At 45.1% G+C, this 27,787-nt stretch overlaps 1 protein-coding gene across 3 annotated transcripts in view; it reads left to right on the top strand.

Moving 5' to 3' along the window:
- MGMT (O-6-methylguanine-DNA methyltransferase) overlaps window positions 1–27,787 on the top strand; it is a 321,839-nt gene that overhangs the window by 239,982 nt on the left and 54,070 nt on the right. The gene's annotated exons all lie outside the window — the stretch shown is intronic.

The raw sequence follows: 27,787 nt of genomic DNA, 5'->3' as shown, positions 1-27,787 counted from the left end.
TTTATTAGATTCTAGAAGGATGGTGACTGAACGAGACAGAGATGATAGCTGTGTAGTGCAGCTATCAGAGATGATAGAGATGCTGTAGTGAACCTGATGTCTTGAAATTCTATTTATTTTGATAGCATGGCACTCAGTTCAATATATCTCGGGATCAGGCCTTTAAAGAGGGATGCATTATGTATGTATGCATAGGAGCTATCTTTTCAACTATTTGATTACAAAAATGTACATGCTCAGGTGCTGAAACAGGAGATCATTAGTAAGCTCCTGAGCTAACTCTGGAGCAAGGGGTGTTAGGATAAGTGCACTGAGCAATTTAACTCTGGACTATGCAGCTTATTATAGTTTTGCAGCTTTAAATATGCTTAATAAACCTTTTGCAGCTCTGTCAATATATCTGCTCCAGAAAAAGAAATTTATGTGCATTCCTGGTGAAATATGCTGACTTTTTAAGCTTTGAAAGTAAAATAACTGTGGTTCAAGAAAATTGCAAGTTCCGCTTTCAAAGCTATAGAACCCAAATAGCTGCCGAATTTTCTTTTCCTATTTTTTTTCAATAAGGGAAGTTAATCTAATATTGATACTGTACAAGATGTGAAATGTTCTCAAAATTTAAGAAATTAAGATTTTTACCTGCAACATTAATGTAGCACATTTCAGATATATAACTTATATACCTGTTGTTAGATGTGCACTTAGTAAATGTCATAAAATATATACCATGGGATGTGGAATGCTGATGAGTTACATTGCATTAGAGACACTATCTTTTAGAATTTCTTGAATGTTGAGCCCTTGATTTCACATTCTTCACTGTTAGATTTTAAATTTAGTTTCCCTTTAAAAGAAAGGAAAATTGTATTTCAGTTCTACCAAATGAGCATATGCTAAAGTACATATTGCCTTGTCTACACGGAATTTAGACCGTCTTCATTAGAGTATGCTAGCTAACACATTCTAGTCAAGACAAAGCTGTAGACATATCCTTTGATAATTCCCACGTAAGGACCTGCTCACCCATGGGTGGCGGGGAGGGAACACCACCTAGCCCAGCTCCACCCCAAGCCACAGCTCCGCTCCCCACCCCAGGCCAGCTCCACCTCTAGCCGCAGCTCCTCTTCCATCCCCAATTCAGCCACCAGCTCTACCTTCAGCCCAAGCTCCTCTGCAGAGCCAACTGTGCAGTAATGGGGGTGGGGGTGCAGACAGATTCCGTTACTGGTAAGGGATGGCATGACAGGAAAAGTTTGGGCATCATTGCTCTTGACACAGACATTATTCCCCAGCAAAGACAGTCTAGGAGCATGAAAATAATCTAGCAGGAATATGTGGCCTGGCTTTTTTGTGATAAAATAAACACTTCTCTCTTTCTGCACATGTGTGTAGCATAACTAAATTTCTTCAGTTACGTCGCCTTTGATTGGGAAAGATGGAGGGTGGAACTAAGTGGAGTTTGATAACCCTGAACTGAAGACAGTAGTTTCTGGGATAGTGGCCAATTACAGGGCGGAAGTAAGGGCTGAAATGTGGGGAGACAGGCAACTGCACAAGTCAAAAGAACTAAATATCACCCTTTAACTTAGTATTTTCAATACCAGTGACAATATTTCTGATTAAATCAAGTAAAGTTTTAGTCAGTTTGTTTATTACAGTGTTAGTAATCTGGAAAAAGATTTATAGTAATAATTTTCATTTTTTTCTATTAAGTTTTTTTATTACTGTGCTTTTGCCAAAAAACACATTTTAAGAGCTTGGATTCAAAATTAAATATGACCTCAGTGCTTTAAAACACAATTACAATAACTATCCATTTAATAGTTCCTTAAGATTTTTTTTATTATTGACATATGGTCAATATACTTGTGTCAGTTATTAAATACATTATTTTATGGTATGCTAGCCAGTTAATATATTCCAGCTGCTGTAGTAAATATGACCAAAGACAAGGTATGTTGAGGAAGTGTTACATAAACTGCTTCCTAGATTAAATTGCCACATTGTCTCATTTCACATGCCATACATAGGCAAAGAAAAAAACCTACCATACCTGATAACAGAGAAATGTGTATTATTTATATGGAATAGAACAAGCCAATTTTCAGGAAAGGCACTTACGTGGCAAGGTTATTTATTAATGAGATAGTAAACAAGTTAATGGAACTGCAACACAGATTCACCTAAAGCCCAGTGGAGAACAACCTCTAGGCACAATGCACCTTTTCTGAAAAAAGATGCTGCTGTACTTCAGAAAATATTTAGCCATCATATAAAATGCAGAGTAACAAATATTATGATGTTGCATCACCTCACAGGTATAGGTCCTGATCCAAGTAGCTACACTCGTACAACCATGTTGAGTCCTGTTAACTTCAGTGGAACTTTGTATGACTTAAGAGACTGCTAGTACAGCAGGATCAGGACCATAAACTGGAACTTTTATTGAATTCCAGATTACCGTCTCTGGTGACTTCCCATATACACTTTTAAGAGTGGATTTTTGTCCACAGGCTGGTGGAGGGTTTCATCCAACTCAGAGAGGTACTGAATGCATCAAGTTGTACCATGCTTCAACAATAAATTGCATGAGCCTTGAAAGCTGCCCTTCCCCAGACCTTCGGGTAAAGAAGAAGATATTCATATGACTGTATTCATAGATCAAAAAGAGCTCATAATTAGGAGTACGAGTACTGGTGCACCACTTTACCTTTTTTCTTGAACTACCTGGAGGATCTAACTAAGTTGTAGTGCAGTATTTTAGCAGAATTTCTGAATAGAGAACCATGTCTATATGACCATCATAAAGGGGAAAAGTTCACTTGAATTGAGGTGCAAGAGAGAAATATGAAGCTTTTAAAGTAGGGGAGGAATTAATGGAGTTTATAATGTTATATACATTTCCCTGGTTGGGATGCTGGAACAATTTGTATAGTGAGGGTACTGAGAGCCATCGAACCAAACTGTATGTGACGGAAATCACTTCAAGCCAGGGGATACAGCACCATCCTTAGTTCCAGCACCTATGTCCCTGGTATTCAACAGTTAGAAAATTTATCTTCTGCCATAGAAGTCATATGCTGCCAGTGACTCATTATTTGCTTATATTTTTCATTTTCTCTTTTTTCATCAGTGGAATACAGGATAAATCTATCTTGCACCGAGATCTGCCAGATTATGTAGTTTGGACAAAGTGCAAAAAGACTTGCCAAAATCTAGATAAAATCTCCCTGCTTTTTTACCCCTTCAATCCTTCTATTACATCACCTTCACCTACCCACCATACCCTCAGATTCCCTCCTCAAATCCAAATACGGCTTTCTTCTTAGAATGTTTCTGCATCCCAGCAGCTAGGGCAGCCTCCCTCTCAACTTTCCATCTGTCTGAGACTTCCCACTTAGTTGAACTCCAGAGAGCATGTAAGATTTCAGAACTTCAGAGTCATACCATGCATACCAGAGCACAACTGTGCTGAAACGTTTGAAGAGATGGGGCCCAGCAGACAGACTTTAAGACCTGATGAGCCCTGCAGATTCCCATGGGTAGGGAGCTATAGGCAAGACTGATGAGGAAGGAATCAGGGCACGGGCTGGAAAACAGTTTGTAGGGATAGACTCATGAACAGGGGAGTCTGGCTGAAAAGGTTTGGTTAAAGTATACCTAAATACCCAGTCTTTTGGAGGCCTCTTTTGGCATTGGAGTTTACAGAATCTTATTTTAATGATAATTAACTATAAATGTTTTATAAAACAGTTCCTTTATTGGTTTTGTCGATGCGCCCTACTGTTTTCAGTACAGTGATGGGAGACTGCTTAGTAACTAGAAGAAAAGTGAAGCTTTTCTTTCAGCTTAAGTAAGATGTAAATAACATACACAGTACACTTAGGTGATCTGGTGGCCTAGTGTGCTGCCATGCAGGGAATTGAAGTTGAGGATCTCAACTGGCATAAGCTGGAAGCACTGAAGGCAGCATGTTTCACAGCCTTACCTCACTCCCCAGCAAATCCCTTTGTCTGGCTGAAGGACTTCACTGCTTTCAGAGAGCTTCCTGAATGAGGACCGCAGTACGCTTACTCAAATGCTGATTTGTATACTCAAATTCCCCCACATATGTAGATGCAGTTGAGCTATATACAAGCACAGTGAATGGTTTTGCACATGAAATAGTGAGGGTGCAGTTACACGGACCCTTGGAAAATACACAGGTCCGCAGATCTGCAACGTGTTCAAAGACTACAAATAAATGCTTTACGGCTTGTTATTCCTGCTTATGATAACTGATGTTGAACCACAGACTTCTGTGATGTGTATTTGAGGACTAAATGGTAGGCTGCAGAGTGCATTTTTCAGTCGGTATTAACATTTTGGGGAAACAATAGTCCTGCCAACATCTAGTGAGTTGCAAATGTAATTGAAGGATCAATAAAGACTGAAAGTTCTGTAGAAATGTGTTGAGATGATTAAAAAAAAAAAAACTCAGCAACCCACTAACTCATTGGAAGTAACCTTTTGAAGAACCTTCTGAGAGGTCTGTCCCCTCTACCATGATCTGGAATCCTTGACTGATTATGCCTAAGGACTTGGTCCTCCATGTAGAGCGTGTGGGAAGTTTAGAAAGTCATGGACAGCCCCATATCTGACCAACTCTTTGCTCAAACCATCAGGATTTCTCCTAAGCCTAGTCTAGACACTGAAAATGAATGTGTCTTTGGCAAATGGTAGCTAAGGCATGTTAATTAACACATGTAGAACCCGGTGCAAACAAGGACTGTGGTATTCAAAAACACGTTAGTTGGTTGTGGTCAGTGCCTATTGTCAATTTTTTGCTTTATATTGACTCACTGAGCTTCTCAGCAGTATACATACCTTAGGTTTGAGATCCCTTTTTGGGAAAGATGAGCTTGCTTCTCCCTGTTTGTGACTCCAGTATTACAGATGTCTAGCCGCCTTTCTCCCTATACCCACTACAGAACTCTTAGGCTGCCACCAGCAGCTGACAAAGCAGTATGTCTGCTGTCTTGCAGCAAGCACTGCCTCACCTCTCTTGGATGTTTCTGCTGGTCAACAGAAGCAGTTGGGGTGTCCCTTATTTGTTAAGAGGAAGAAGAGAAGATTTGTGAGTGCCCTAAACACTCAAAAGATTTTTTAAGGAGGCCCACATCCCGATCACTTCACACCCTTTAAGTCTGTTTGAATCAGTGTGATCAGTCATGTGAGTAGGTATAGTGGGATTTAGCTCATAATCGCTATTCCTTTTTAAAAAAAAAAATGCAATAAAACCAAAGTTTTTCTTTTACTCACCCTGAACATCCTGTTTTCTAAAAAGTGAGCTTAGTAATTCTAGCCACTCTTCACATGAACTCAGAACTTTGATAATGTCTTAATCCAGTTAGGATCTTCAAGCAATTTAAAATGAAAAATGAATATTTGGTTTTCTTTCTGATTTATTGTTTTTCTGATTAAAACCGCAGCACTCTGTAGGACCCATAGGCAAGTTTGATTTCAAATAAATTATCGAGAAAAGTGGCACAATGGAGCTTTACCTAATGAGAACTTGGCATTCTCATAACTGTTGTCTTTTGCCATGCAAGTGGATGACTGGCTGGTACACAATGAAAGGCTGCAAAAATCTAAAATGAGCAGAAATTTCAGGAAAAGGGGAAGTTGTATGAAGAAAGCAATTGCAAAACGTTGGATTTTTTCCAAGTCAGATATGGGGCTGTAAGGAGGCGCCCTGGCTCCCCGCCGCACCTGAGGAGGAAGAGCCAGAGCAGGCACCTCCGTGGGTGGAGCCAGTACCACCTGTTCCCGCCCCCCGGAAGTCAAGGGGCGGGACAGGAAGTATAAAAGCCAGGGCCCAGAGCTCAGTTAAGCCCAGGATGCCAAAGAGTACAGACGTGGAGGCCCGAGCTCCCGCTCGGCCCAGCTTGCCTTGTGCTCACTATCCCGAGGAGCGCTGGCCGGACCTACCTCGGGCCCGGTATCCAGAGGAGCGCTGGCCGGACCTGCCCCGTACCGGGTATCCTGAGGACCCTCAGCCTGAACTACCCTGCACCCGCTGGCCGGAGGAGCCGCCAGAGCCTGCTTCCCCCCAGTTCTCCGAGGAATCTATGGTCTGGGACCCTCCGAGTTACGCCGACGGAGGACAGGTACCGGGGATGGGGAAGTTGGAAGCAGCCCGGGGGCGGCTGACGACAGTCAGGCCGCAGAAGGCCCCGAGCCGATGGCCGTGTGCATCGGCCAGGATCCCCACTGACCACCCTGTCAGTGTGTTTCGGTGGAAGCCCTACTGATCACCCTGTCAGTGTGTTTCGGTTGGGAGCCCTACTGATCACCCTGTCAGTGTGTTTCAGTGCGGATCCCCACTGACCGCCTTAGCGGCGACCGCCGTTACCAGGGCCCCGGGCTGGAACGCAGAGGAGTGGGTGGGCCTGCGTTCCCCCTGCCACCTGTAACCGGGGGCAGAATTCCCCCTTCACCCAGAACCCTGAGCTGTGCTACAGTTTGTTTGGTGCCCTGCCCTGCCTAAGGGCCAGGGCCTATAGACTTTGCTACCACCTTGCCCTGCTCCAAAGGGCCAGAGCCTGAACTGCTTGCTGCCCGCCCTGCCTAAGGGCCAGGGCCTATAGACCTCATTTGCTCGACTCTTGAGTACAGGACCGGCGTGGAACCCGTCCTGCTGCGTAGAAGGAGGCGCCCTGGCTCCCCGCCGCACCTGAGGGGGACGAGGCCCGAACCGACCGGCTTACAGGGGCTAGCTTAATTGCCTACGGTTGGATATTAAGAAGAAGACCCAAGTCACAGCGCTGGGCACACTGCTATGCTCCTCTAGCTAGAAGGGGCTCAGAGCACTGCAGAGCCAATGTTCTTAACCAGCAAGGCAAAAGCTGAACCTCATTTTTGTTTTTCAACCGCAATATCTGCCGCACATTCATGTGCCATGTCGAGCTCAGCTGAATCCTTGTCACTAGAAGGAGGCATGATTTAGCGGTGTGAGCACCAGACTGGGAGACGGAAACTCTTGAGTCCTAATCTTGGCTTTGATACTGATGCCTTTTGTGGTTCCTGATCAAGACACCTTGGACAAAGTTTTGAAAATTTGGCACCAGAAGCTGGGCTTTGTAATCTATATTTAGACATCTAAATAAGTGTTCTAATTTCAAAGCAGCTGCAATTCCCACCGACTGCTGTGTGTTTTGTGGATGTTCGACACTTCTGAAAACTTTATGTAATGGATTTAGAAGCCTGACTTTAGGCACCTAGGTTTGAAAATAGCCTTCCTGTCAAATTCTCGAAAGTGGCCTCTAATTTGGGGTTTCTTTATTTTTGGCTAGTTTTCAAGGGCTGAGCACCTGCAACTGCTGTTGACTTTAGTTGGAGTTCTGGTTATGTATCACCTCGGAAACCAGGTCCTAAAGTGAATCAAGGTGGATACCCAATATTAGAGGTCATTTTTGATCATTCAACCTTAACTTCTCTGCCTCAGTTTCCCCATCTGGCAAATGAGGATTTATAATGCCTAACTTTCAGAAGTGTTGTGAGGATTATGTTATAAGTATGAATATTTTCAAAATGCTTTGGAGATTATGAAAGTGCCAGGTAAATGCCACATATTACTTCTAGAGCCTGTTGTGATACTATCTCGATACAGAAATGAGAGAAATGAATCTCGATACAGAAATGAGAGAAATGACAATATAAGCTCTAGTCAAGGTGTATATTTCACTCAGGCCACCTAGATGTTGACCAAACTCCAGATACTATGATCCATTCATGTTCCTACTGTATGAAAAGATCCCAGTGTTGGGTAGTGGTGGAAGGGTGGGGCAGACTGAGATCAGACAGTCATAGATGGGGGAGAGAACTAATTGGGAGCCAGTAGGTGGGAGGATTAGAGCAAGTGCTGTGGACTGGGAGTGGAAGACCTGCAATGGAGAGACTGGGATGAGTATCTTGAGCGGGGGTGTGCAAGCAGGGAGGACTGGGAGTGGGTGTGGGAGGGAAAAATTGAAATTTTTGTAATGCTTGGCTTTGCAACCTTACACACACACACACACACACACACACACACACACACACACACACACACACACTCTCTCTCTCTCTCTCTCTCTCTCTCTCTCTCTCTCTCTGATATTGTTTTGTTTTTCTTGAACACACATATTGTATTCAAAAAATTAAAAAAAGTCCACCTCTCCATTGATGTTTTATTTCCTCTATTGGCCTACAATACAGTTTCCCAGGACAGGATCTTGTTTGAAATCTGTGCCTCTCTGTATAGGATTCCGATCAACACTCTAATGGCATAGAGCAATTGGTAGCATTTAATGACCTTCTGCACTTTCAGTTGAGTCTTTTAGGCATTGAAATTGATTTTCCTTATCTGGTCATGTGAAGACAGGAGTCTGATTCTCCTCAGATCTCTAATGAGTACGTTATGGCACACACCAACAGCACAGGATATCTAGGCAACAGTTTTCTGAGCATCCAAGTGACAGGATCAGTGGCTGCCCAGAGACTGGTCTCTTAAACAACTTATTCTGATGTAGGTCGCTACGTTTTATGCCTTGATCTTGAAAACACACTTGTTTAATCTTAACCATGTGAATAGTCCCACTGAAGTCAATAAGACTACTCATGTTAACCATATTTATGTTTGCAAGATCAGAGTCCTCATTACAGAAGACCAGTAAAGGCTAGTTGGTGTGAAGACTGAAATATTTCCTTCATGTAGCCTATAAAGGGAAACTTCCATGTGTTTGAAATCCCTTTTCAAATATATGATGTCCAAATTTCTGATTTAGGCTGATGCATACTTGCTTATTTCAGGGTGTTCACATGAATCATAGAATCATAGAATATCAGAGTTGGAAGGGACCTCAGGAGGTCCTCTAGTCCAATCCCCTGCTCAAAGCAGGAGAGAATATTAATTAATGCAAAGTTTCCAACCACAAAGATCCACTGGGAAATAAGATACTTGAGTAAATACAAAAAAAAACAACCCCTCAGTAGAATTTGCAGTGTGTCACAGAATGACTCTTACCAAGTTTAAAATTTTTACAGATATTCTTCAGTAAATGTTCAAATCTCATTCCCAATAAAGTCTTTGAAAGAACTATAATGGAAGTACTTCAGCAATAATTTCAAGTTTGGGGTGTGTTTTCCATTTATTTCAACTCTCCTCCTTTTTTAATCTTTTATTGCTAATGTACAGACATTTCATTTATAAGAAGCTGAATTAAACTACGTAAGAAGAATGTGCTTCACATGGGTTTTAAACTTTAAAAAGCTGCTTTGTTCATTGATTCAGTTGTAAAAAACAAACACAACATAGACATAAGGCTATTTGAACTCTTTATTTGCCACATTTACAATATTAATAACACTGTTTCTAGAAGTTGTCACATCATGTAAAAGATCTTCATTCCAGACTGTCTTTTGGGGCCAAATTGATACTGGATGCATGCATTTAATAAATTGTAGTCTCAAGTAGTCATTTTTGTAAATAATTAGCTTCAGTGAAAGAATAAGTTAGCATATTGTATGCATCTAACGTTGCAAATGTACATACAGCAAACTTTCCTATTAATCAACAGTCAAGCACTGCAAGTTGGGTCTCATACATAATGAATTGTTCTTAAACCTCATGGGTTTCATTGATAGAAAAATAAGAGAAAACACAAGTGTAGTGAGCTTCTGAATAAAATTTAACTAGATTGTTCTGCATCCTGTAATTGTTTTCGAATCATTAGGGACTAGATAATTCATCTGCAGTTTTGGGGTGTTTTTGTCTTCATCTGTCAAAGAAAGACTATTTATATTACATGAAGATGTTGATTAAATACATTTTTTGAATTTTCACATTGAAGCTTGACAATACATATCCTAGCTAAACATATTTTTCAATTTTATGCCTCTTAAAGAAAATCTGGTTGCTTAAGTGAATCTTTGAAGTCTTGTTTCAATGCTGATTTCATGCTTTAATTATTACTGACTTGTACATGTGAAAAATGAGATGCCACCCATTTCTGTAAGCAAAAACCATTTTGATGCATAGGCTTTGAAACCTGCACTTAATGGCTGATATAAATAAACATTAAAATATTAAGACAGCTTATTTACACTTCAGCCTTTTTCCTGCAGACAGGACTAGTCCTTATTCACAGAGAGAGTCCCATTGACTTCAGCGGGTCATCTCCCATGGATAGGGATTACGCATGTGAGCAAGGGTTTGTGTGGCAAAGTTCAAAATTGTCGTGAGGTAAAATAGGTAATAACTAGGAATGTTTTGACAAAATGTTTTATTATTGGAAAATGTTGATTTGTCAAAAACAAAGGTTCCTGTGAAAAGTTATCAGTTTCAACAAAACTTTCACTGAGAGAGGTTTCATGGGTCCTGGATATAGAATTTCCTGTCAAAGCTTGTGAGTGCGCTTGCTCATCTGTCTCTCCATGTTATTCATCTGGGATGAGAGACCCAGGTTCAAGATCCTGCTGTGCTGTAACCACTAGGATATAGAATCAGTCTCTCTTTCTCTAGCCAAATGAATATTTAATTATTTGTACGAGTGGAACACTTCCAACAAAAGAGACTCACCCCTGAATATCCAGCAGCCCTGTGGTTACTGCACTTATCAGGAATATGGAAGCTGAGGTTCCTGCTCTGAATTAGGCAAAACAGAGACTTGAACTAGGGTCTCCCACTTCCCAGGTGACTACCCTAACCATTGGGCTCTTGGCTGTACTAGGGTGTGTGCGTGTGTGTGTGTGCCTCTCTCTCTCCTCCCCCCCTCCCCCAAAGGTCTTGGTTTTGTCCTGATGCAAAACAGGAAATTCTTCTTCGAGTGCTTGCTCATATCCATTCCAGTTAGGTGTGCGCGCACATTTGTTGGAAGATTTTTACCCTAGCAACACTCGGTGGGTCGGCAGGTCGGCCCCTGGAGTGGCGCCGCTATGGCGCCGGATATGTACCCCTGCCGACCCAGCCACCCTTCAGTTCTTTCTTACCACCCGTGTTGGTCATTGGAACAGTGGAGCGCAGCTTAGCTGACCTCCACTTCCCTAGCTACTCGTAGTTCTCGTGTATATAGTTATGTAGTTATAATCCTTTTATATATATATTTATATACTTATATGTTTTCTCTTTACTAACATAGTTAGTTTAGTAATAGTTAGCGGGGTTCGGGGAGTAGCCCCTTCCCCGCAGCCGGTGCTCGGCCTGCCACAAGCCGATGCTGACAGGAGAGCCGCACGACTCCTGTTTGAGGTGCCTCGGGGAATCGCACTTCACAGCTAAATGCCTCATTTGCAAGGCTTTTAAGCCGAGAACAAAATGGAGCGGGACTTTCACTTACCCTCCACCTTCTGCACCGAGTGCTGGGCACTCGGCGGGCAGAAGCGCCTCCCCGGCACTGGACCCCGCTGGCACTGCCAATGCCTCTTGACACCGGCCGGCGCCGAAGTCGACTCAGCACCGCTCCCTCTCTCCAAGGTCGAGAGAGCCCACAACTCCTGCCAGTGCCTGACAGCGCCGTGGTTGAGCTCCCTGCTCCTGCTGCTTCCATACCAACTGCAGCGCAGCCAGAGAGCTCGTCTAAGTCGGATCGCCCAGCACCGACACCGTCGGATCGCCCGGCACCGACACCTGCAGAGGCACCGATGACATCGGCACCGTTGATTCCGGTCCCACAGGGCCATCGAATCCAGTGCCTGACAGCTCCCCGGCATGCGCCGTGGTTGAGCTTCCTGCTCCTGCTGCTTCCTGTGCCAACTGCACCGCAGCCAGAGAGCTCATCTAAGTTGGATCATCCGGCACCGACACCTGCCGAGGCACCGACAACGTCAGCACCATCGATCCCGGTCCCACAAGGGCCGTCGACTCCAGTGCCTGACTGCTCCCCGGCGCGCGCCATGGTTGAGCTCCCTGCTCGTGCTGCTTCCGTGCAAACTGCACCGCAGCCAGGGAGCTCGTCTAAGTCGGATCGCCCAGCACCAACACCTGCCGAAGCACCGACGATGTTGGCCGTCGATCCCGGTCCCACGAGGGCTGTTGAATCCGGTGCCTGATAGCTCCCCGTATGCACTATGGTTGAGCTTACTGTTCCCTCCACGCCAGAGACATTCCCAACGGCAAGGGATCTCATTGCCATGACAGAGCGGATGCTGCCTGAACCCCCGCACCGCTGGTGCGGGTAATACAGTCTCTTGGCAAGCCTCCCTTGATACGACCATCCTCTGTCGGCACAGCAGAGCGGCACCATTCATGATCACGGTCCTGCAGATGCTCCAGGTCCCGTTGGCACTCCCGCTCCTGACGCCACTTGCAGTCCCGATGCTGTTCTCCTCGGTACCGGTCGCACTCGCCGCACCGGTCGGTGTCCCGTTCACCGACCCGCTAATCTCGGCACCGTTCTGGCTCCCAGCACTGCTACAGGCACCGTGACTCCCGTAGCCACTCCCAACCTCGAGATCTCAGTCGACCTCCCGGCACCGCTCTGGTTGCAGGTCCGGATCTCGTTCCAGGTACCGGTACGCCTTCCGGTACCGGTCCCGGTGCCGAGTTGGGCAAGGTCCGGTAGAGTCAGAGACTCTGCCCATGATTTTTCAGCACCTCCATGGCCATCTGGACACGCATCAGTGTCTTCCCACGCGGACAGCTCTTATGCTCAGGACCACGATTCTGATGTGCCCGCCAACAACCTGAGAGCCCATCAGGACCTCCTAAGGAGGGTAGCACTCAATGTGGACCTCCAGGTGCAGGAGGTCCCGGAGGTAGGGGACCCGTAGTGGACATTCTATCGGCGGTTGCCCCACTAGAGGGGCCCTACCCATTTATTCGGACCATCCAGGCGAATGCCGATACTCTAGGAGGGTACGACTACTTGTATGTCCGTCCTCCTCTCTGCTACTAGTCGTTCAGTCCGTTAAGGAAGGGAATGGCATGGCCAGCCCCAGCCCGAAATCGAAGGAGGCTAGCGAATGACCCTACTCAGCCGCCAAGGGTGTACTCTGCAGGGCCTTATAGCTCTGCGTGGCAAATCAACAAGCCTTGCTTAGCCCCTATAATTTAACACCTGGGCGGCGGTGGATAAGTTTATGGAGCTTCTCCATCAAGACTCCCGCCAAGAGTTCACTGCCCTCTTGGAGGAAGGGAAAAAGGTGGCCAGAGCTTCCCTCCAGGCCTCGTTACCGTGAGGAGCATTGCACAGGCTTCAGGTTTCAAACCTCTGGCCGGGAGCGGCAGTATACCATTCATGACTTACCATTTGATGGTAAAGGCTCTTTGCGGCGAAGTCAACCCCAGGCTGCAAAGCCTGAGGGAGAACAGGGTCCTAATGTGCTCTCTCGGCGTGCATACGCCGACGACCTAACGCAGGCCTTTCCGTCCCCAGCCACACAGCCCATACTCTGTGCCTAGCCACAGACAAGACTTTGGCAGACGGTGCAGCCGAGGTGGTCGCAGATGACCGTCAGGACCCCTAGAGGGCCAAGATCGAGGTCCCTCACAATCACCACCGGGACCAAAGACAAACTTTCGAAGGTGCGCCCGAGGGCGACATACCAGTTACAGGCAGGATCCCACTCCTACTTCCTCTTGGCGTGGTCCCAGTTAACTTCAGTTCGCTGGCTCTACACATGGTGGAGTATGGGTACCACCTCCAATTTGTTCCAACCCTGTCCCTCTTCAGGGACTCCTCTCAAGCGCAATTCCTCTTACAAGAGGTGCAGACGCCAATGGACGAAAGGAGGGCAAGGGGTTTACTCCCGTTATTCCCTAATCCCCAACTCATACGGAGGTCTCAGACCTATCCTAGACCTACGAGGACTCAACCAGTTTATGATAAGGTTGAAGTTCCGCATGGTATCCCTGGGAACCATTATCCCATCCTTGGATCCTGGGGACTGGTATGCCGCCCTCGAAATGAAGGACGCGTACTTTCACATCGCCATCTTCCCTCCACACAGGAGATACCTCCGCTTTCTAACCAACCGTCAGTACTTCCAGTTTACGGTCCTGCTGTTTGGCCTTTCTACAGCCCCACGGGCATTAACCAAGTGTATGGCCGTAGTCGCCACCCACCTCTGCCGACATCGGTTATGCGTTTTCTGTATCTGGATGACTGACTTATCCGAGGAGACTCCGAGACACAAGTCACTCAGCATGTGGGCATCGTCAAGGACCTATTCACACATCTAGGCCTGATGATCACTATGGAAACATCCACTCTGGTTCCCACGCAGAGGTTAGACTTCCTAGGAGCTATCCTGGACTCCGACCTAGCCAGAGCCTGCTTACCACAGCCACGGTTTCAGGCAATGGCACCAATCATCCGAGGTCTGCAGACTTTCCCAACGACTCGGCTCGCACTTGTCTCGGTCTCCTGGGTCCCATGGCTGCCTGCAAGTTTGTAACCAAACACATCAAGCTCCGCCTCTGTCCCCTCCAAGTTTGGCTCAAATCGGTGTACCGCCCGGACAGGGACCCAATGGTCATGATAGTCACCATTCCCTCGAGCACCCTAGGCTCCCTAGAATGGTGGCTAACTCCCTCCCTGGTGTGGACAGGGATGTCATTCCATCCGCCCAGCCCACTGTCCCTGACTGTCATCTCTCAGCTCGGGTGCTCACCTCGGTCACCTTCGAGCTTAAGGCCTTTGGTTTCTCGGAGCTGGCGTTCCACATCAATGTCCAAAAATGAGAGCAGTCTGCCTGGCATGCCAGGGGTTCCAGCAGCAGCTGCAGGCCGTGGTGTCTCGGTGTTTACAGCCACACAACGGCCATGTGCTACATAAACAACCAGGGAGGGACATGGTCCTCCCCCCTTTGTCAGGAGGCCATCCATCTCTGGGACTTTTGCATAGCCACTCGATAAATCTGGTAGCATCCTTTCTCTCAGGCGTTCGGAACACCTTGGCGCTTTGACTCAGCAGGTCTTTCCTATCTCACGAGTGGTCGCTCTGCCCGATGTGATGCATTCTGTTGCCAGAAGTGGGGATTTTTCCCCACATATAGACCTGTTCGCTTACCATGAGAACAGGAAATGTCCGAGTTCTGCTCCTTCCAAGGTCTCTCCCTGGGATCGATCTCGGACGCTTTCCTCATGCCGTGGAAGGGCCAACTCCTTTATGCCTTCCCACTGTTCCCCCTGGCTCATTGGGTCCTGCTCAAACTTTGCAGGGCAGGGCGCATCATCATGATCTCTCCAGCGTGGTCCAGGCAGCACTGAAACACCACATTGCTTGACCTGTCAATAGCCAACCCAATTACCCTGCCACTCCACCCAGACCTCATACCTCAGGACCACAGCAGACTTCGCCACCCGGACCTGCAGTCTCTTCACTTCACGGTGTGGCTGCTGCGTGACTAAATTGGGGTAGCAGGAAGCCTTCCACCTGGTCAACGTACCTGGCCAAGTGGAAGTGTTTCTCCTGCAGGTGCGAAACGCTTGATCTTACTCCTGCTGAGGTCTCGATCCCTCTATTTTGGACTACCCTCTGGTCTACAACAGCAGGGCCTAGCGGTGTCCTCGCTGAGGGTACACTTGGCAGCCATCTCTACCTTCCACCCAGGCTAAGATGGTCGTTCCGTGTTCTCACACTCTATGGTTTCAGGTTCCTCAAGGGCTTGGAGCGCTTACACCCAGGTACGCCGCCCAGCCCAACCTGGGGCCTCAACCTGGTTTTAACCAGACTTATGTCTCCTCCATTCGAGCCGTTAGCGACCTGCTCGCTGCTATACCTGTCTTGGAAGACAGCTTTCCTCGTAGCCATTACATCGGCCAGACGAGTCTCCAAGCTCAGGGCTCTTACGGTGGTTCCGCCCTACACTATTGTTCACAAAGACAAGGTGCAGTTACGACCACACCCAGGCTTTCCTCCCTAAGGTGGTTTCAGCCTTTCATGAGGTTTCAGCCTTTCATGCCACACTCAACACAATGGGGACAACAGTTGCACTCCCTGGACGTCTGTAGAGCACTCGCATTTATGTTGAGCGGACAAAACCATTTTGTAACACGCCCCAACTCTCAGCCGCAGTAGCAGACCGAAGGAAAGGCCTACCTGTTTCCTCTCAGGAGGATCTCATCTTGGGTGATGACGTGCACCCGCACTTGTTATGATTTGGCTCACATTTCCCCAAGCCACATCACCATGTATTCTACCAGGGCTCAGGCTTCATCTGCCGCCTTGCTGGCTCGTGTACCTACCCGCGAGATCTATCGTGCGGCTCCATGGTCCTTGGTCCATACCCTTGCTTCGCATTATGCTCTGGTTCAACAGTCAAGAGATGCTGCAGCCTCTGGCTGAGCAGTTTTACATTCTGCCACATTTCACTCCGACCCCACCGCGTACATAAGGCTTGGGAATCACCTAACTGGAATGGATATGAGCAAGCACTTCAAGAAGAAAAGACGGTTACTCACCTTTGTAACTGTTGTTCTTCGAGATGTGTTGCTCATATCCATTCCAAACCCACCATCCTTCCCCTCTGTCGGAGTAGCCGGCAAGAAGGAACTGAAGGGTGGCTGGGTCGGCAGGGGTATATATCCGGCGCCAAAGCGGCGCCACTCCAGGGGGCAACCTGCCGACCCACCGAGTGTTGCTAGGGTAAAAATCTTCCGACGAACGTGAACGCGGCGTGCGCACACCTAACTGGAATGGATATGAGCAACACATCTCGAAGAACAACAGTTACAAAGGTGAGTAACCGTCTTTTTTCAAAATCTCAGATTTTCACAGGGCATGAAAAAGTATCCTGCTCAGCTTTAGTGATAATATTCAGTGACACAATTTTTATGGGATCACATCTTAAATCTAGTAACACTATGTCGATATTATAATATTTAAGTCATCAAACATGTCTCTTCCGTAACGATACCCAACAAAGCAGATTGCCATCGTGTATCAGTGCTCTTGCCCATGCACCCAAGTTCAACACTTTAAACCTGTAGAATCAGCTGTGGGCATATCACACCAGTTCCTGTCTTGGATTTCAGATGCCTTCTGGTGCTTGAATCACAAGTTCCTCTCTGACCACAGTTGGTGGGGACATTCCTTTAAGGTTGTTACACTATCTGCCTGGCCTTACTGCTGTAGACCGGTTGGTCAGTACCTAAAGCATTGTTGAAACATGCTTCATTCCTGGAGGCAGCTACTGCCTATTGGAGCTTTGTTAGTAACTTCATGTGTCTGGGAGAGAGGATTCGCTGAAGCTAATGGGTATCAGAAAGGACCATGCAATACTGTTGGGTCCACTGTCTGCAAAAGTGTTTGTGATAACTGTGAAATGTTTCTACTGGGAAATCCTTCATGAATCCTTAAGTCTCAGGGTCACTTAAAGACTTTCTCGTCTCGTCAAGGTTATCTGAAAACTGTTTTGGCTACTAAACTGTTCAAAGACATCCTCAACTCTTTCCTGAAGCGGTGAAAATTCCACTTTGTCACCCAGAAAATATTTTGCTTTCCACCTGTGTGCTGATTCACTAAGGTCTTTTCCATAAGCTTGATGTTAAAAGGCCCTTAAGGTTTTATCTGCAGTAAACTAAAGCCCTTACAAAGTCCATCCACATTTTTATTTTTGTTTGACATTAAATAGGTTCTGTAGTCTCTAACAAGACCATGCCTAAATTGCTGTCAGATTGCATCACACATTCTTGCAGCCTAGCAAGACTACAAGGTCACGTCAAAGCCTATTCTTTATAGTGCACGTCTGCTACAGCAACAGGTCTCTGGTCTTTTTCCCTTAACAAGGAGATTAGCATGGCAGCCACATGGAGTTCTTTACATATGTTCACAAAACACTTGTCTAGGTTGGCCCTCAATTTCATATTAGGACAGAGAATGTTAGAAAACTTTTCTTTGGTTGCAGGTCCCAAAACACTCTGGTGTATTTATTGTTTGTTCTGGAGTTGTTATCCCTCTGTTTTGACAAGAAAATAAGTTTGCTAGTGTTACTGTGGAAAGGTACCTTAAATTTATCTATACTACAGTCTCCCAGTTAAACTATTCCTAACAGAGATTCTATTATCACTGTTGTTCATAAAGATAATTCTGAGAACTAATGAGTCTTTGGAATGCACCAGATTGTACAAAATCAAAATACGCATGGAAAAGAAACCACTACTTCCTGTACGGGGTTATTGTTTTCTCTCTCTCATACACACAATAACTTGTACATATACTTCAAACTACAAATGCTGGATATTGCGCTATACTGTGAATATAGTTGGATATTTCCTGAAACGAATTATGAAATTTTCTATTAGAGATCCTTTAATATGCATGTTTGCCAAGTAGTTTTCCCTTTTTAATTGGTTATGAGAGTGTTTTTGTTTAAACTGAGGTTGAGAAAACCAAGGGAACTGGAGGATTTGGTAATGGGGAGTGTGATGAGGGAAGCCGGGGCTCAGCCCTCCCTGTGGAGGAGGGGAGCCACACCGGCCTCGTCCTGTTCTCCCCGGGTCTTGTCCCTCAGGTCCACGGTCCACTGTCCGGACGCTCGGTCTCTGTGAGGCGGACTGGGACACAGCGAAGTCAGTGGGGGCCCCGCCTTGGATACAGGCGGGCACCAAACACAGTACACTAGGGGCTGTCCCTTTGGGGCAGGGCAGAGCAGAGACAAAGTTAATCGGGGCCCAGCCCTTGGATCGGGCGGGGCACCAAACACAGTTCACTAGGCTCCAGCCCTTTGGGGCAGGGCAGAGCAACCAAACAGTCAGGGGCTCGGGAACCTTTGGGGCAGGGCAAGAGCAGCAATAGTTAGGGGGCTCTGGCCCTTTGGGGCAGGGCCGGCAGCAAATAGTTGGGCTCTGGCCCTTGGGGCAGGGCAGGGCAACAACAGTCAGAGAGCTCTCGCCCTTTGGGCAGGGCAGAGCAGCAAATAGTTAGGGCTCTGGCCCCTTTGGGCAGGGCAGGGCAACAAACACACGGTAGCTGTGGGGCGAAGGGGGAACTACCTTCCCCGGCTACGGGTGGCAGGGGGAACGCAGGCCCACCCACCCCTTGCGTTCCAGCCCGGGGCCCTAGTAGCGGCTGTCGCCGCTAGTAGCGCGGTCAGTGGGGATCCCGCCGAAACAACTGACAGAGTGATCGGGGGGGATCCTAACCGAAACACACTGACAGCACGATCAGTGGGGATCCTGACCGACACACACGGTCATTCCGTCGGGGCCTTCTGCGGCTTGACTGAGGTCAGCCGCCCCCGGGCTACTTTCCATCCCCCCTTCGCTCACTACCTGGTCCGCCGGGTCGTCTACCGTCATGGGTTCCTCCCAGTCCGGGCTAGGTAGATCCGGGGGTACTCCTGGGTAGCTGGGCCAGGTCCGGTCCGAAAGTTCCTCCAAGCTGTAGTTGGGGCTGGGTAGTGGTGGTAGTTCCCGCAGCTCAGGGTTGTGGTTGCTGCGGGTCGGTTCCGGCAAGGCCTGGTCCCTGTCTCGGAGCTCGGCAGCTTCCCAGCGACGAGGGTCATCCGACACGTCTGCTCTCGCCGGCTGCTGAGCTCCAACTGAAGGCCGGCGCCCGGCTTTTATACTTCCGGGTCGACACCTGACCCTTTGAGGGGCGGGGCTTCCGCCCGGAAGTTCCGCCCTGGGGGAAGATGGACGGGGCTCAACCCTCCCTGTGGAGGAGGGGAGCCACACCGCCTCGCTACAGGGAGGGATTAGGATTAGACCCTTCTCACAAGATTGGGAAGGATTTGGAAACTGAGTAGTGAGATTCAGGGAGAATTTCCCTTCTCTCCTTTCTTACCTTCTCCTGTTTGCCATTCTTGCATACCCTTTGTGAAGATTATTTCTTGGTTTCTCTTTGAGGGCTCACTTCCCATCTGCTGTTCTCAATGTCTGTCTTCACCTCATAGAATCATAGACGATTAGGGTTGGAAGGGTCCTCAGGAGGTCATCTAGTCCAATCACCTGCTCACAGCAGGACCAATCCCCAACTAAATCATCCCAGTCAGAGCTCCTCGCACCAGATATGATGGCACTATGCAGTTTCTTCCTAGCTCTTTGTTGTTTCAGCTACAGAGAGGGGGAGTGAACAAGGAGTAAGAGAGCCAAGAGAAATCTTGGAATTGCCACAAGAAACAGTGGCATGCCAGGCAGCAGATTTCCCCTGCTGCTGTGCCCTGGGCTGTAAGAAACTATTGCGCTGAGGGCAGAGAAGGGAAAATTTTCTGCAGGGCCCCATGGCATCTGGAGCAGTAGAGACATTCTTAAGACCATATTCTTCAGATTAAGATCATAGAAAGTCCCAGAGTCCTTGTTGTTGGAATGAAAATATATTTAATACAAAAATATTTTTCATGTACAACAGGGTTAGTGGTTAAATGAATACATTCAAGGAAATTATGTTTAGGTACTGAAAGAAACATACAATGTGACACGACTAAATGTTTGCAGACCCTTACATTTGCTCAATCCCTAGGGTTAGCAGGATGTTTCAGACCAATGTATGATCTCACATGCCATATGTGCAGCAGTATCAAAATACAGCGAGGTTAGTTAGTAATGGAGTGGCAGCCTTAATTCAGAGAGAACTTACTTTAATCACATCTTCAATATGAAACAAAAAATATAACAACAAAATGCTCTTTCCATTGGCATCTTATTGATTTTTCAAGTCTTTATCTTTATTTCTGAATGGACTATTTTATGATTATTCCATTGATATAATAAATATGCAATTATCTGAGTCTACACCCATGGCCATTAGCTAACTTTAGCACACTTATGGGATAAGGAATAGAACTTGCCATTTTCATTCTTGTTCGATTTATTTCAACAACTTGAAGTAAAGGAGAATCTGCATTCGCTCCCAGCTCCTTTTTTCAGGCTAACCACTAGAAGGTGAGGTATTTATTACCAAGTGATAAACCCTAGAACATGCCTGATTACATACAGTGGAAATTAGCATTATATTCTAATGCCACCTATTGTATTTAATAGTTGCAGGTGCCTGTGTAACATTCTTAGAATGATTTGATCTATGTTTACAAGGATTTTGCATCCTAAGAAAATTGCATCTGAATCATTGTGGTGTATTATTTTTTATGTTAAATGACAATTGACGATCCATCTTAGAATGTTTCAGTTAAATTTTATTTGACTCATTGAGGAAAAAAAAAAAAGTAATACCACTCAGGAAGCTTTAAATAAAAGCCACACCAATTTGGAATATGGTTAACCACAGTGGCATTGTAATCCCAAACATAGTGATAGGCCTTCTCTGTTTCTCATAATGGAAAGGCATTTAAAAAACTTTAAAAACTTTCAAAAGCACATACTAAAATCTAATGTTTCCTCAACAATGGTGTTGAAGCCAACTTGCTGTTTACATGTTTGTTTTGAAAGTATTTCTAATTTGCCAATAGTTGCATATGTCTTGGAAGATGCCTTATTAAACTGAACCAGATGGTTTTTATATTTTTCCTCTGTTAAAAACACTCTTTTCCTTTTTATTGTTTGATGTAAAAAATACAATTCTAAGGAGAATCTAAAAAGGGGTAAGAGAACCTCACCATTCTCTGCTTAGTATGAGCAGGGACCCAGTTTTTTACTTAGTTGTGAGGCTTACAGAAAGCAAAGTCAGTAGAACCAGTCATGGAGTATAGTAAAAAGAACAGTATAATACAGCTGTTGTATGCGTAAAGTGGGATGGTAAGACACTAGAGTGAACTAAACCAGTAGTAAAGAGTCCTGTGGCACCTTATAGACTAACAGACGTATTGGAGCATGAGCTTTCGTGGGTGAATATCCACTTCGTTGGATGCACGAAAGCTCATGCTCCAATATGTCTGTTAGTCTATAAGGTGCCACAGGACTCTTTGCTGCTTTTTCAGATCCAGACTAACAGGGCTACCCCTCTGATACTTAAACCAGTAGTCAATTCCCCCAGCCAGTGACTTTCATGAATGTCTTGTACATTACCACAACTGAGAATCAAACTGAGATACTAGATCTGTAGACAGCTGCAGCCCTTAGTGGATCCAAAAGGGAGCCTCCTCCTGGCCAAGCGGTTAGAACTGTGCTAAGCTTGTCTCAGTTCTTTGCATGTTGTGCAGCAGCAGCTCAGCTGGTGATTAGCATTGTGGAGATTTTGGCCATTGGGCTAAGGCACTGTGCGCTCGCTAGTGGAGCAGTGACCAGCAAGTTTCTAGATTTTAATATAACAAGCAAGGAGTTGTTGTTTGTGTGCTCTTCTTGCTTGGGAAAATCCAGAGATGATTTTTTGAGCAACCATGTGCTGCTGAACTCGATAATGATTTGGATTTCTGTACTCTGCTGTAGGAAAGTCTTTAGAAGCCCCTCTATCATAGGTGTAGCTGTTGTGTATACTGTCATGCTACAGTTATGTTAATAAGAGGGAGAATAATGATGAGTAGTATAAGACTTTAAAAAGAACAAGAATAACTTATTTTTAAATGAACATTTTTGTTACCTATACAAAAAATTAGATTGTTTTAGGCTATGTCAACTATGTTAACTGTCATGTCATAAATGCTTATTTTAGGATCAAAGTCCATTTAACAGCATTTCATCCATAAATAGTTATTTAATGCCAACAGAAAAAGAGTTTAAAAAGGAGATCTAAAGTAGAAATGTACAGGGTAAAGCAGAGGTTGAGATCTTTAGCACAAGCATAAAAAATCAATTTAAGATAAATTTTACTACTATAAAAATTCTGCAAATGTCCTTTGAAGAGTGGGACATGCTAAGAAATACAGGTCACATTTTAATTCAGTTGGCAGACTAGAACTATAGCAAGAAATGGAACTTGTATTCTCCAAGGATGCTGGACAGCACCTAATTCCATTCACTAACCTAAGCAAGTATAAGGCTTTACATCCCCAATAAGAGCTTTGGTAATACAGGAAAATGCAGAACTCCCCTTCTCCCCCTTCCCCCTCCCCAAAATGCATTTTAAAGGAATGCTTTTCATTATACTAGTAAGGTTGCAAATAAAATGTGTGGCTTTTTCTTTTGAGGGAAGCCGATGAAATCCTTTAACAGAAAGGCAAAACAGTCTATTTCAGTGAAAAAATATGAGCAAATCTGCCACACTTGGACACAAGAATACTGTTCTGAAAATGCTTTTAAAATGTTTATGCGGCACCTTCATCAAGCAAACATACACATAGACCTTTCCAATTAAACTGACGGTTATTGCTTGTTGAGAAAGCTGTGAAACTCACTGAAATAACGGCCTTTTAGTTTCTTGTCTTGGATGAATATGCTTATTTTATTTTCATGTGTAAAAATAAAAGTTAAGTTTTGTTATGTCGCAGTTCAAGATTCAAGCTGCCCAGAGGTATAGCACAGAACCTGTGGTTACTTTGGCTGTTATTTTGTTTGCTGTTGGCTCCTTGCCACTGGTGGCTGTATAGCCAAGGATTAAGGCCCTTTCCCTAGGGATCAGTCAGGGAAAGAACATTAACATAGATGTTCCCCATCTTTTTGTTTATTCATTGCTGAAGGCTAGTTGCAAACATTTAGTGTAAGAATTAGATGGGCATTTGCCTCCTAAAATTGAACAATAGGCAAGGACAGGAAGAAACTGAGTAAGGGGAGCATGTATAGAGTGCAGTACAAGATGTTCAGAAACTTCCAAAGAAACATGAAACACCGAATAAAAGAAATTTCACCTGAGGGAAACATTACATAATTCAGCTCCCCTACTCTAAATTTCTTCTGCTAAATGTTCTGGGGCTTCCTTTGAGTCACCTGTTGAGCACGGTATAGGGGGGCGAACTTGTGGCTATGAAGTCTCAGAAAGACACTGGCTGGAAGTTCTATCCAAGCATTGATCCTCTAAAAGCAGCTGCTGTTGTAAAGTCAGATATTTTTGAAGGGTGGTTGTTTTAAGAAAGAAGGGAATGCCACTTTTATACATCTCAGAATGGGAGGGGGAAGTGGAGGAGAGTAAGTCAGGTTGTATAGTTTTTTTTGCCGAAAAATGTAGTTTGGGTAAACCCAAAACTATTTGTGAATTTGATATGCACTTCTGAATAATTCCACACCAAAAAAAAAATGGAGGGGATGAAGGAAAATAATAGAAGGCAGCAGCCTTTCTTATAACCTTTATCCCAATATTTAGAGCATTCACCCAGGATGTGGGAGATCTGAATTAAATTCCCCCTCCCAGCTCGAGATAGGGCTGTCTGGGGTGGGGGGCAGTGGGGCAATTTTCCTCAGGCTCCAGTCCCCGCAGGAGGCCCCACAAGAATATAGTATTTTATAATATTGCAACTTTTTTTTATGGAAGAAGCCCCCGAAATTGCTTTGCCCCAGGCCCCCTGAATCCTCTGGGCAGCCCTGACTGGAGAAGGGATTTGAATTTGGATTTCCCTTATTTCAGGAGCAAATCAGAATAATTGAGCTATGATGTATTTTGGAGCAGGGCTCTCTCAATTTCTCCTGTTGCAGCTGTTCCACTGTTTATAAATACTGTAGTCACTGGAGCAGGAGCTGGAACTTGGGTGTCCCACACTGTAGGTGAGTGCACCACAGCTCATGCAGTCGACACAACAGATGTTGTAATTAAAGTGTATTTTTAAAGGGAGAGGAATAATTTGGCAGATCTGTATTATGTTGCTTATTATTAAAAATGGAACTAAGTCTAGATTGTGCCTTTTCGCAAAGCCTCAAGCAAGGGGTGATGCATATACCATAGCACCCCAGCAATAGCCCAGGAGGCATTATGCCTCAGAGACACCCTTCTGAAGAATAATACCATTTCTGTTTCCTACTTACTCCTGGGAGAGAGAGAGTAAGAGGTAGTAATTTTGCTGCTAGTTTATACCAGAAGAAAATTATGACCTCTGTGCCAGCTAGGCTGTGCAAGCTGGTGTGGTGGGAGGCGGAGCCAAGACTCTGGCTATTCCTCACCCCCTTGCTCCAGGGAGAGGGATAATAAGTGAGTAGCCAGCACAGGGGTATAAGAAAGTTCCTACTCTTCCCTTCCTTCTCTTCATGTTTGAGTAGTCCAAGTTGCAGCCTACCTACGACTATCAAGCAAGCAGATGTGAACCTGCTTGAGGTCACCAGAATCTTGAATGTGTATGGTGCCACTTTTGTAATATGGATCAGAGAAGTCCATTAATTTTGTGCTGTTGCAGATTTCAAGAGTTTTCTTATTTTATTACAATGAAATATACTGAGGAAGTTCCTAGAGTCTCCAGTCATATAGACCGATTGTGCTGAGGGAACTTGGCCTAGAGAGCTTGCAGTGAAAGGCCCCAAGCCAGCATGTGAATAAGTTTATGCACATAAATAGTCCCATTGAATTAGATTCTTTGACCAATATTTTTAAATCCCAAAAGAATGTAAAAAGTGTATAAAACTTTTACAAAGCACTACAGTGACACAACCCTCAAAATTATAGTCTGGCCATATAAATAGGCAGAAGAGCAGCAAGTTAGCATTTAATAGAGAGGCTGCTGGCAAGCTACATGCACAGTTGCATCTTCTTCCATGTCTTCTGCTTTTCTTTTGTTTTCTTGTATGCCAAACAATCCATTTTTAACTTGCATTTTTAATACTTTTAACCAGTTGTTTAATCATCTGTTGCATGCTATCTCCCTGATATTTTAACTTTCCCACCTTTCTTTCTCCATTCTGCTATATATTTTCTTGCTAATCAGCAATGTGGCCTTCAGTGCTTAACAATTAGTTAGAAAATGACTTGGCATTGGGGAGAATTGCAAGGCCATTTGATCATGCGCAATTCAAACAGATGAGGGTTTCACTTCTGAGAATAAACCCTAAAATAGCTTCTGACTATACATCATTTATCCTATCCAGAGGCAGAGACGAGTAGGTGTCTGATTACATTGATATCCTGTTGTTTTCAGTTTCATATGCATTTGTAGATCAAGCATTTGAGGTGGCTTGGTCTTGTTGCAAAGGTGCCTTGTGGCAAAAACAGACTTGGAGTCTTTTATGTCATTACTGATACATCACACATTTTTCATTTGCTTAGATTTCCTGTTAAGAGAGAATATTTTGTTTAGTGTCTGGTACTTTGGCACACTGGGAAATTGTCAAGGGTTTCCTCCTCAACCCCCATCTGAGTGACTGAAGGGACCAAATAGCCTTGCTTTATTTCCCCCAGTCCTGCTGGGATTTTTCTGTATCTTTATTACTACTAGGAGGATCCCCCCCCCCCAACTTTTACGTGCTTTTCACCTATTTCCACCTTTAACACTTTGCCTTGTAGCCGCCATTCTCCCATCAGAGAATTGGTCCGTTATGTTTGTAGTACTGTAAAGGGAAATACTGTTGAGCCGTGACTGGAGCGTCCTTTTCCTGGGACTGAGCATACCTGCAGCAGAAAACAAGGGGGAGGGGATAGCTCAGTGGTTTGAGCATTGGCCTGCTAAACCCTGGGTTGTGAGTTCAATCCTTGAAGGGGCCACTTAGGGATCTTGGGCAAAATCAATACTTGGTCCTGCTAGTGGAGGCAGGAGGCTGGACTCAGTGCCTTTTCAGGGTCCCTTCCAGTTCTGTGAGATAGGTACATCTCTATATATTATTATTATAAACCGGCACTGGAATCTATACAAGTGTTCCCTTGTGACAGCAAAAGTACCCTGAATAGGCCATGAGGCAATTTCCAAACAGTCTCTGGTATAATAATCAGAAAATTGCTGGATGGTTTATCAAGAAGGATAATAAACACTGGGTGTTGAAAAGTTGGCAGGCTTAAAGAAGGTGTGGTTGCTCTTTCTGGCATTGATTCATGATGTGAGCTCCATATATAACCATTCATAGATTATTAGAAGACTCCCACACATATTCTTTCTCCTCTTATGTATTGCTGGTGGGGCATGATAATTTTATTAGTACATAAAGACAAATTAATTCTCCTGAACTTTGAGAGACACCCACAAAGGCTTCACTGTCCCATGGTGTTGGATGTGCCCCACCAGGAAAGCTCTTGTAGGGTCCTGGATCAATTTGCTTTACTCTGCAGGAAGTATGTAGATTAGAAAGCAGAGTGACACTCAGGGAAGAACTCCCCACTTTCAGCACCCTATTATATGTCCAAATGCTCTGTCACTGAAATCTCAAATTAATATATTAGCTATGCAACATTTATGCTCGTGTGTTGCTCTTACTCAGCAATCAAGTGAATTGAATATAGTGTAATACGATACTGAACATAATGAAAACAAGACCAGCCAATTTACAGTCCTTCCCCCACCTACACCCTACTCAAACCCCACATAGTCTTAACAGCAGGAAAAGAAGAAAATCATGTATGTGGGGTGAGGAGTAAATCCTGAAATTTGTAGGCACCCTCTGCAATATTTGTTACGTTCTGACATATTCTGAAAATCTAAGCTGTTTTTTAAAAGCAAACTAATTCTCAGTTGTCTCCCTTCACTTCCACAGTGGAGGGAAGCAGAAACCTGGCAATAATAGCTGGAAGAGGAAAGTGCTGGTTGCATGAAATGCTATTTCCTCTCTCCCACGGGGAAGCTCCATGGTGGTTATCGGACTCTGCTAGGTGTCAAGGAGAGAAAATCTTATCCCTAGCACAGCTATAACCACTGGGACAGTGTTGAGGATATGTACTTTTACTGTCTTGTTGATGGACTTGTGCATTTTCAGTTCTGGTGTCCCCTCCGCCATCATCCACCGCCCCCACCCTAGCCTGTTTTTTGGGGTTGTTTTTTTTACATGGTTACATCTGTGCAAGGTGTTTCCCCCTCCCTAGACAGTGGATATCCAAACAAGAAAGTTAAAAAAGAAAATCCTATATTTCTCAGAAGCGTTATTCTTTGTTCACCTGCT

The sequence above is a fragment of the Chelonoidis abingdonii genome, chromosome 15, assembly GCF_003597395.2.
Source record: "Chelonoidis abingdonii isolate Lonesome George chromosome 15, CheloAbing_2.0, whole genome shotgun sequence".
NCBI classification, from domain to species: Eukaryota; Metazoa; Chordata; order Testudines; family Testudinidae; genus Chelonoidis; species Chelonoidis abingdonii.
Note: the sequence above shows the minus strand (reverse complement) of the source record. Positions and strands in the feature narration are given on the sequence as shown.